Raw genomic sequence first — 11,823 nt, forward strand, 5'->3', positions numbered from 1 at the left:
TTCATGACCCTCACATATTTTTCCACAGTTAAGAATCCATGACATTTTCAGTTTATTACAGAATTTTACATTGGTGTGGAAGGGAGAGGTTCAACTTTTTCACAAAAATGCTCTTCAACTTGCTCTCTAGTTCATAAATTTCACTCTTCATGCGTGATTTTCTATATTATTATTATATTCTACATTTGTCTAATTTCATTTCAATGTGAATTTGAACTGTGACTCTTGAGTGAGAGTGAATAATGAAGTGACCTCTCCTGTTCCTGTTAGCGTAACTGTTAGCAACGATGGCGGACACTGTTTACATTCTGGGAATGAGGTCCCGTCCCTCACTGGTGGGCACGTAACAAAAAAAGGAATGAAGATATTTCTCCACTGAGGTTGGGAAGCACAAAGCTAAATGCAATTCGGTGAAGTATTCCTTTAACATTCAGACATTCGACTAGAAACTTGAACTCATCATTTCAACGTCTCATTCATACCAATTCGATGCAGCGTGCCAGATTTGGCTCAGCTCGGGCAGGAGGCAGCAATCCCACAGCAATTTCTTCAGAAAATTCCCTTCTTGAGTTACAAGATGAGATCTGAGCGAGACTCTTTAACTCTTCTAATCTTTTGAAACGCATTTGTCAAGCACATGTTTGTTCATGTGAGAGGTCAGGTTTAGATGAATGTGATTACCTAACGAAGTTTAACATGTTGAACTGTTAAATGTCACGTCTGCATAAAACTGACCAATACTTAAAGCTGCAGTGTGTAATGAAGTGATTACTCTGCCTCTTTGAGACCACTGCTTTAGGTCAAAGTCTCCCGTTTAAAGGACAGATTTTTTTCGAGGCTGTAAAGAGAGCCTATAGCATAAATGACGTCAGGTAATAGGGAAGTTATCATATTCATCCCATCATCAGATATGGGCCTCACGATGAGGAATTGTATTATTGCTGAAGGACATCAAAGACAGGATCACCTTTGGTTTAATCAAAGACTGTGTTCTATTAGAGTGACAGGATGTCCTGTATTTGGCCCAAAAACCTCTACTGCTTCTGAGTTGCTGAGTCTTAACAAAGGCAGGAAAGACACTGAAAGGAGGGAGGACGCGTAAAGGTCACCAGATGTACGCTGAATGTCCGAGGATGTGCCTTACAAAATGGAACACATATCTTCTTTGTCGAGCCTGAAATAGGTCTCATAGTACAGTCGATACAAAACCTGAAACCCTGTGTTGAGTCTCGAAAGCTGTCCGAATCGTGATAACTTTCCAGACTTGAGAAAAACAGGCCCGTAGCGTGGGACTTCCTGAAGGTGAAGATGAGTTCAAGCTAAACTTCTCTGGTGCTGGGAGTGAATATGAAGTCCAGCGAGCGAACAGACAGCTTTTTGTCTGCACTGTGCTTTTGAAATCGCAGCGCAGTTCCTCAGCCCTGGCTTCCCTTTTTATTTAATCCTCCCCATGACTGACTGCACTCTCTTTAAACTCCCCGTAACCTTTCCCCTCGGTGAACTTCTCCATTTCGAGATTGTTATCAAGGCTGAACCGCGCGTAACCTCTTGATTTCCTCCGACTGCTGAGGCAGCGGCAAACATAAAGGAGGGGAGCTGCAAGTTTAAGCAGAGGTCAAGGTGTAAAACTGACAATCGGCTGTTTGTCTGTGGCTTCTCGCTTTAATTTCCTGACCTCAGCATGAGGCTAAAAGGATGTGAGCGCTGCACACCAGGCCACCAATGACTCAAGGACCCGGAAGTCCCCCAACAGGCATTTCATAGTTATGAGGCCTCCAAAAACAATTTCCTGGAGATACAGATGCTGATTCTCTGACAAACAACTTAATGACGGCACTTAACGTGTGCACTCATGGGTTCGCCTGCATGGGAACGCACAAACTGTTTAAAGCGCCGACTTCTCTCTGGCTTGGTTTTTTTTGTTTTTAGTGGTAATGACTTATGTTCTTGTTTACTCACATGGAGACCATACTGAGAACAGTTGTCACTTGTTGTCACGGTGATTGGTGTGGTAAATACGCTCACAGATGTTCGATCGCCCCCTCGCCTCATACAAGTGTGTGAACTTTGACCTCATATGTGATGTGCACACACACACACACACAATATGATTAGCATTTTATGGGTCATGTGACCCCAGCTGGAGTGTAATAAAGAATGCATGAATAAAATGCTAAAAAAACAAAAAAACAACGCCAGACTTTTTTTGTTGTTGTTGTAAACAGACTCCAGTAACAATGTGTCTGTTCTCTGCTGCTGCTGCTGCTGCTGCCGCTGTGGCTGTGTGAGTGTGAAATACATGAGAGCAGTGTCTCTTTCACACAACAGAAAGAAAAAAAAAAGAGGTTAAAGCAAACACCTGGGGGGAAACTCCTGCCTCCGAGAAAAGGAGGTCAAACCGGTTTATTTTCTCAACCTTATACCAGTTCCCCAGTGGGCTTTCTCGTTTGAAGATGTACCTCTTTGTGAAGTTTGTTCCTTAACCTCAGGGGTCGCGGCCTTTTGCTCCCCGCCCCACCCCCCCTCCTCACCCTGACCTGGCTGATCCTGTTTCCCGGGACAGGATCAACTGTTGGCCTGCAGCTGTGTCACCCTCCCACCCCCTCACCACACACACACACACACACACACACACACACACACACACACACACACAACACACCACCGCTACCTTCCTCCTCCCTCTCCTTCCCCCGGCATTACACTCCGGCCGTTCGTCTTCTAACGTTTCATAAATATGACAAGTGGCAGTGCGGCTCGAGTCCTGGCGCTCTTTTCTCTCAAGCCTGACAGCTTCTTAACCCCTCGCCGCTTCCTGTGGCCTCTTGCTCTGCATACATAAAGCGGTAATTACTCATAAATAAGCAATAGGCTTGATGTGCAATGCAGAAATGGCGGAAATAATAAGTCAGAGTGAGGAGACGACTTCTGGTTTGAACCTGCGCCATGCAAAGTACAAGAAGTGCAAAAAAAAACGGACTCTTCTTTTATTTATACTATACTGAAGTGTGTAATTGTAAAAACTTGCTCGCCGATGGCTCAGCGCGAGCATGTAAACAGTCCCGATGTAATATTCATGACAAGTGAGAGTCCCAGCAGTCCGCAGAGCAGCCTGTCAGCTTGGGGATGTTGGCTGACATTGAAAGAACATGGATGATACTTGCCCATGTCCAACGCCACAAGAGTAAATGTTTTACAAATTGGCCGGGGAGAGGCAGCAATGTCAGTCTCCTGTCTGCCAGGCCGCAGCTCCTCTCACACAGGTCACTGCTGCACATACAAGCTGGATCTGGAGCTTTTTTTTATATCATTATCATCATTATTATTATACAAATGTGACTAAATTCACTCAACCTTAACCTATTCTCAGTTTAAACGAAGAGGAAAAAAAACAGCAACAGTCATTTCAAGCTCTTTCATGTGGAAAGTCTCATCCCTAGGAAACGTATAGACCACTCATTTCCTGTGCGTTTCATCAGAAACAATAACGTCGCGGTTAAACTGCAGGGGTCGTGAACTTTTCAAGTAAATATTTGTCAAAATCCCCAGTCCAATGAGAAAGGTCAGCACAGTGTCATGCAGTCTGGCTGAGACGAGCATTGTATGTGAACTATGAGCCGCGCGGGTTAAGGGCCATTTAAGATGAAGCATGCCAAATTTAACTCCCGAGTTTGTGCTCTGATGATCCGCTCAGTGTGAAGTCATGCAGGGGGAAAAAAAACAACCAAAAAAAGTTGCTTTTTTAACAAAAAAAAAAAAGAGAGCGTTAAGAGCACTTCAAAGTTTAGCACAATTCTAAAGGGACCGTGCAACTGTAGGGAAGAAGGAAAATAACTATCTGCCTTTTTCATCAATGTCTTATGTAACATTTTACCTCAAAGTACAAAAACAACGTGGTAATAGTTTATTAGTCATAGTTGTAATAGTGTGTGGGACATGAGAGAGGATGGAGTTCAATATTATAATATCATTATTACCACTTCTTATTCCAAAATATGTAAATATGAAGGCATTACGCTAATGGTAGCTTCGGTAAATGTGATTATCAAGCTATTACCTGGATATTAAGTTTGAAATGACATGATATTGACTTATGTTTACACTGTTACTCTACAGTAATGTAATGTGTTACTGTTTAAATTGTAATGAAAACTCTTCATCATGGTGTGTTCTTAAACTGAATCCATTTTATATTAACACTATAATCCTTATTAACCCTGGATGCCGTGGGAATAATGCACAACTCCTTATATGGACATCATGGGGGTGTGTGTTTGTAGGTCACATATTCAGGATTTAAAAAAAAAAAAATTTTCGTCTTCTTATGTGTTGCTGTGTCAAAGTTATGATTAATTATATATCGCATTTTTAAGTAGGGATATGAAGTAGCAATAATTGTGCAAGTCACAAAATAGACCGTTTTGCTTCTATTTTTGTTCATAAAAAGAAGTCAAGTGAACTCTCACATTATTGACAATTTGATATAAAATGTCATCACTTCATCATTTTATTGTTTTTTAAAGTATGGGACTTCAACCCCCAAAATCGAAGCCGTTCCATTACATGTTTGTTCTGAATTTTTGAGAAACTCCCTCAAGGTGATACTGAGCGATGTCATGTTCAGGAACAAGATACAGATGAACCACAAAAAAAAAAGCTTCAAGCTTCTGGCCACAACAGTGCATAAGCATTTCAAATGTAGAATAAATATGAACCGCAGGCTCGTGGAAGTGGCGAACGTCCACCATTTCTAAAAAATGAAAAGGCTAGAAAAGAGCTGGATTCTCGAGAAAAAGAAAGATCTTGTCACGTTGCCCTACATCCAGCCGTGACAGGGTTTAACTACTCCATTCTTTACCCTGTCATAAAATCAATGCTCATATTGCACTCTGACAAAAGAAAACAGCAAAGGAAAAGGACACAATCAGTGTAGCTTATAATTAAGTGAACTACATACTATTGCTGCCATTACTATTTGCAGCAAAACACACACCAATATGTGGAGCACATTCTTTTTGTGCAGCGATGCAGCTCAGGAAATGTGGCTCTGCTGTTTCTGTGTCGCACATTAACATCGATGACAGGCGCTTCCATCAGGGTTTGATATTAAAAAAACGAGCATCAGCAACTAAAATCTCTGTCATTTCCCCCGACTGCAGGAGCACACGGTGGCTTATCTTTTGTCATATGAAGGCTTCATATGTGCGGGGCTCATGCTCAAGATGACACGTCATATTTGTTTTATGATTGTTGCGAAATGAAATATAAGCGGTGATGAAAATAATCCTCCTCGAGACACAGAACTGAGATGATGTATAGTGTTTATTGACCGGCCACTATCTCTATATAATCCATCCATTTGGTGTTGGGTGCCGATATAGACTTGATTTATTCCAGGCAATTGACAGAACCAATCCAGATCCTGACCAAGTTCATTTAGTCTGATGCGTTTATGGATTATAGAAAAAATGCAGTGCAAATTTATGTTGAAAGTGTGTTTTATCACGTGACACATAGTTTTGCCCATGTAGTATACGCCACGCAAGACGCCAACACACTTTCCTTCCTTCAACGCACATCAAGCGCTATGACACTTTTTTTTGCCATAAGAGACATCTTTAAAATGAGGGAAAGAACGATGTTAGGGTGACCAGCAACACACTTTAGTGTTAACTAAACAAGGGGCTGACACTAACAAGTGCGGAGGTAGCGTGCTGTGTGTAGTCCTGCTACAGTGGCTACAACCACAACCTAATTTGTTTTGTTTTTGAGAGGCGTGCAGAGGCTTTTTAGGCCCAATATCATTCAGTATTACGGACACTAGCTGCTCTCTATTTGCTCTGCTAGCATCCCGTGTGCTACAAGCTCCATTACTGGAGGAAGAAGGTGGCTCAACCGACCGCAATGAAACATAAACACAGTATACAGTATAGTAATTAAAATGTATTCTGTGTATATACTAGCTGCAGAGGTGTAGTGTGGTCTACTGTAGTGGGAATACTGTCAGTGCCTGAATCTGTAGATTTGGGACCAGTCTGTTGGAAACAGACCACTTTTTCCCGGTCGCATAAAAAAAATACACTCACACAAAGCAGCACGGGTTACCAGACGAGAGGCGCAATAACCTATAAAAAATTATTTTATTTAATTTCAGTTATGTTTAATTAGTGTTTTTAATTAAAATGACAAGAAAATTACAAGAGTTTTTAAGTGGTCATATGGAAATCCTGGCCTTTTTGTAGTAGGTATACCTGCATATCACGTAGACTACACCACAGACCAGCTGCGTCATTGTTATCCGTGAAGTCAGTATTTCACTTTTCCTTAATCTCTGATATATCATTGTCATTTTTCTGTCCTAATGTAATAAATGCCTTATATATATATATCACCTTTGAGGACAAACTGGAGAATGAATTTGGCAATATGAACACCGTGAGGGTGCCAGATATCTACTCCCGGTCAAGCAGCTCCTCTTATACCTATGCTTTCCGCATATGCCCCCTGGTTTCACTCTCATGTAACCTTACTCTTAATGCCAGCAATGACAACAATGATGTTGAAGCAAGGAGAGCTGGTATTAGTATCAGTATCAGCAGAAATCCAAATCCAGGAACTGAAACTAAAAAATAAAGAAAAGTGGATTGCCACGTCTCCAATGTGCGACCCTGTTTCTTTTCCGATGTGCACACTAACCTTATCTCGAATCGTGTGTCAGATGATGTGTAATTGAATGACCAGTATCAAGATTTCCCCATAAAGACGTTGTGCACAGTTTGCCTTTGAATAAACAGTGAAGGAGACTGTGCTGGAGTACGTGGAGGAGCTGTCTGCTTCCAGAAGAGATCCTCACACGTTGATCGCGACCGTGCCAACTCATTTAACTTAAAGCCATAATGTGATAGAGTACACTCGTAAAAAATGTTCACAACTCAATTTCATTCCGTGTGGTGACCAGCACAATGCCCCCCCCCCGGTTTGAGTGTGTGGCAATACTGGAGAATGCTTTGTCACCCACAACCACTTACATGTAGCTGCACCAAGCCCTTAGTTATGATTAATAATGATAATAATAATATTAGAACAGTTTACCCTTAATAACTCTTAAATAATGCACAAACTGGCTCTGGGGGGCAGCACAGAGATGTTGGCAGGAGATGAAATTCAACATTTTGTTTGCAAAACATTGTCATGTATACAGTGTCCGCACTAAGCCAGCTCAAAACGGTTTGTCTGAGCGTGGGACAGGAAGCAGTGGCGGGCGATGTTTGTTAAAATGAATGAATAATAAACATATTTTCGTCCGTTCCTTTTTCCGACACATGCTCCATTACCTTTCAGGGACACGACGACAAAGACACTTTCGACACAGACATTTGCCATTGTGTGTTTCTTATTTGATTTGATTATTTGCAAACCACAGATTTGTGTGAGCTCACATTTCTAAGCCAAATTTTACATTTATTCATTTACAGGTCTATAAATGTGCATTTCAATGCGATACAGTTTTAACCACTTGTGGCTGAAAGGAGGAAATGAGAGTGATGGTAGTAACCAGGTAACCTGGTTATGAACATTGTTAATTTTAGGTGGGACTTGTATTTAGGTTGAGGCACAAAAAGCACCTGTCAGATATTGTGCTAATGGCACTTTTCCGTGATACTAGGGATAGTAACTCAACTGTAGATCAGTTAAAAAGACTTTAAAATCACGAAAGACATAAGCTGATCTTCAATATTTAGCAAGGGAATGTCTAACAACAGGAGTCTGGTGTATTTAGTGACAGCACTGCCAAAAACCAGCAATTGTGAGCGTAATCACCACTGTTATTTCAGCCGTATTTCAGTTCAGATGCAGGAAGTACTGAACGATCAGGTGAACAAATCTTTGTAATTCACTGATTCTAATGATTCACTGCACTGAAAACAACTGCTTTGTCTGTTACTAGTCTGTGTGTTTGTGTCACGTATAAAACAATATCGCAGCAGTTTCATGTTGAGGAGGTACCATAGGAAAACGTGCCTGATACCAGACTGAGTAAGATGAGCCGAGTCGTGCTAGAACTGTACAGTATAATGGAAAAGCGCCATAAGTGGCTGCTCCCCAGGGGGCCCCTTTAGATATTTGTTTTAAAAGCTAAAGCCATTAAACTGGTTCACTTATTTAATTCAAGCTCAGTAAAACCACCTACTTTGAATACGAAAGTGCAAAAAAGTGACACTGGTTTGGAGTAAATAACACAATCGTGTTACATTTGTATCAGTAACAGTCAAGCACACGCTACTCCAAGGTGGTGGAATGCAATTCTGCGTAGGACCCTACAAAGGCTCGCGCATGCCCCGATTTTATGTAAAATTCATAAAACGCACCATGTTCTGTTCTAAATACACATTAGTGTGGATTGCTGCTTGGCAGGAGTCTCGCTCTCGCTCGAGCCGACCACTGGCCCCTCCATCTACAAATGAGAATGTCTCAAGTAATTGTGATTTATGTCACTTACAAAATCTTACGGCACCTATGAACTTCTTGCCAAAAAATTATGTCATTCAGACCTCCTTTTTTTTCTTTCTAGAATGTATAAATGAAACATTTCCCATGATTTGCAGAAACGTAGGGTGGTGATATTTTACCGTACTCACAGCGAACATTAAAGCACTTATGAAAGACAAAACTTCTGCTCCGCGTGACACGCTGAAAGTATCGGTAACAGTGTGACAGTTTCATTCAGTATCAAGTGCAAAGGTTTAAGACATGGTAGGAATATATTGTATCATTAAAGCACTCGGACGCTACACACGAACAGCCGATGTACTTGAAATAAGATGGAATTACAATATGCAGTGTATTTCCTGAAAGATAAGAAGAAATATTTGAGAAGCATTCAGGTAATGAAGCCGGACAGTTGTTTCCATACTTTTAAATACTGATCAAAACAGATATTTTACTATCAAAAGTACAACTGTAATATATGGCACATGTTATATACTGAATGTCTCTTGGAGTTGAGTGACGCTACTATGATCAGCCCTCTGGCTCACTTTCAGGATATGTTTTGATCTTCAACAAACAAGTCTGAGCTCTTTATATTGGCTATCAGCTTGTCAGCCAAGGATCTATTCAGACTGCTGCGGCTGCTGTTTGACTTTGCCAATTGATTCATCAACTTATTTTCTGATTAGTTTCCTGGCAGCTTCTGAGCGTTTCTGACTCATTGCTCTACCTCGCGCCTTGAGGTCAAACCGAGCTGCTCAGACAAAAATTATTTTTTTTGACAACACTTATTTTTGACTCGTATACAAGTGTGAGATAGGGATGAAAACATGGAGCTGCAATTTGCAGTTTGTGACCTGATTTATGAAGTGGAATCATTCTCATGATTCATTTCCTTTTGCACAAGGCTGCTGCTGCTGCTGCTGCTGCTGTGACTGTGGGGCTCTGTCATTATGCAAGCTGGAGCTCCACAGGAGGATGTCGCCCTCTGCTGGAGAAAAGTGGAGTGGCAGTACCACTTTGAGACTAATATTTGGAGTGAATGAACAAAAGATATAGATGTAACATCCAAGTATCTAAATACAAACTCCATAACTTGTTGTTTTTTTTGGTGATGAAATCGCAATGCATGCGTATATTTTAGAATATTTATAAACTGTTGTTTTTGCCAAGTTTTCTCGACACAAAGTTTTAACGATTCCTATTAATATTTATTTGTACTACTTAGATGACACAGTTCACGTGAACAAAGCAATGCTGACTGCTGCAGATAAAAAAAAAACTGTTACGACAAGACTATTCCTGAACAGCTCAAAGGATGACCCACTTCCACGTGAGAGGGCTGTTCGCTCTCCCATCTTACACTGAATTAATCACAGCTGACAGATCTGAATGTTGGGTGTTATTATAACTGCTATAGGACAGTGGACGTGGACACGTGACTTTGTCTTTGTGTCCCAAAATGTACTTTACGTGACGGGGATGTAAGGAGATTACTGGAGTGATACAGAAATTAGTGTGAGAACACAGGTACTTTAAGTCAATGATGACGGAGGTGGCAAAAATATTATTTAATTTAATATAATTATTACATTTTACATTCACTTTAAATAAAAAATGTCTTAAATTATCTTTCCACAATGATGGATTGTTTTGTTTCATTTAAGGAAAGTAACATGTTGAGGATAATAACCATAATAGACAGAATTGACTACTTTAGTGTAAGTATCATCTCAAAATGAGTCTCAAGTACAGTAACTGAGTAAATGTACTTAGTTACTCTTGTCACCAACAAGAACAGCTGTGCTTCAGTGGCTGTAATGTTTATTTGAATCTCTGTATAATATGAAACCTAATGTTGTGAAATAGCACTAGACCAAAGGCAGATAATGATGTAGTTATAGCGCCTCCCAGAGGCCGAAATGGAGTTCCCAAATTTGAAAAACAATTGGAGCTGAAAACAGAGGCAACAGTTTATTATGGTGTACAGCACTTATAATAATGCACAAAGGGTTATATTATCGTAGATACCTTTCTTAACAAGAACATTTGTAAAGAGAAAATGGTTGATAACCAGGTAATAATCAAGATAACTAGGGATAAAAGCACAAATTTGGGACAGACCCTTTGTATTTGCATTTCAACTCATGTCAACTCATTGTTCATAATATGAATTTGTAAACTGCATATCATGTTCCCTGATATTAAGCATGAAATACAGCACATAAAATAAAATAAATCAATTACACTCACTGTACCTGAATGTTTTGCCACACAGTACATATATCACCAATACTGTGACATATTTGCACTTATATGGCATACCCATGGTAAAATGACTACATATACTATGAGAAATACATGTTAATGTATGTTTTATACATGTTTGTCATATAAGTTTTACCTCATATGTTCATGTATTGTATGAGGCTACTATAAAAAATGTTATTGGCTAGAAAACATCACAGGGGAAATATTGTTCTTGCTTTCCTTTTCAATATAATCTCCTTTGACTTCAAAACACTTGATCCACCAAAGTTCAAGGATTTGCTTCACTCCCCTCTCGCGGAAAAGGGCACATGGATGGAAATTCAATATGAGTACATTTTGGTAATAGGAGAATAGCTAGGGATAGATAGATAATGTATCCTACTGATATACAAAACTGCAGACAAATATTGATGTGTCACACACTGCTTACTTTTGGAATTATTCTCTATGATATCTTACATTTTGATTCCCACTTTGATCATTACATTACATTACACGTCATTTAGTAGACACTTTTATCCAAAGCGACTTACAATGGAATTGAGTACAATCAACCAGGGGTGGAGTCGAACTTGTGACCATTGCGACCATGTTGTCTGTAAATATGTCCATGTGTGGATATTAAAACCTGTTAACAGCATACATTAATGATGCTGAGTGGGCAGTAATAAAATCCCACATGTCAGCCAGCAGCTGTTATTCCTGTTTGCTTACTTAAAAACAACAGCAATATTCAACACAACAGGGATAACAATATCAGTCCATATGATGCAAAATAAGTGATAATGAAAGGAGAGAAAATAAACATAAACGCAAAGCAGGGGTAAAGAAAACAATCGAGAGCATTCATTCAGGGAACGGATTATTGTAGATGATTACATGTTGAATACATGCAGTGCTGTCTTCTAATAATAATTTCGTTGAGGGAGGTGAGAATCGAGGGTGAGATTTGTAGAATTTTTTCTTAAATAAAAAGATTTCCAAAAGGCCCATCCATGACGTAAATGCAGTTACAGGCAGACATGAGTAATCGATCCCATATCTCAGGCAGGGAGGAGCAAT

The sequence above is a fragment of the Solea senegalensis genome, linkage group LG13 (genome assembly GCF_019176455.1).
Source record: "Solea senegalensis isolate Sse05_10M linkage group LG13, IFAPA_SoseM_1, whole genome shotgun sequence".
NCBI lineage: Eukaryota > Metazoa > Chordata > Actinopteri > Pleuronectiformes > Soleidae > Solea > Solea senegalensis.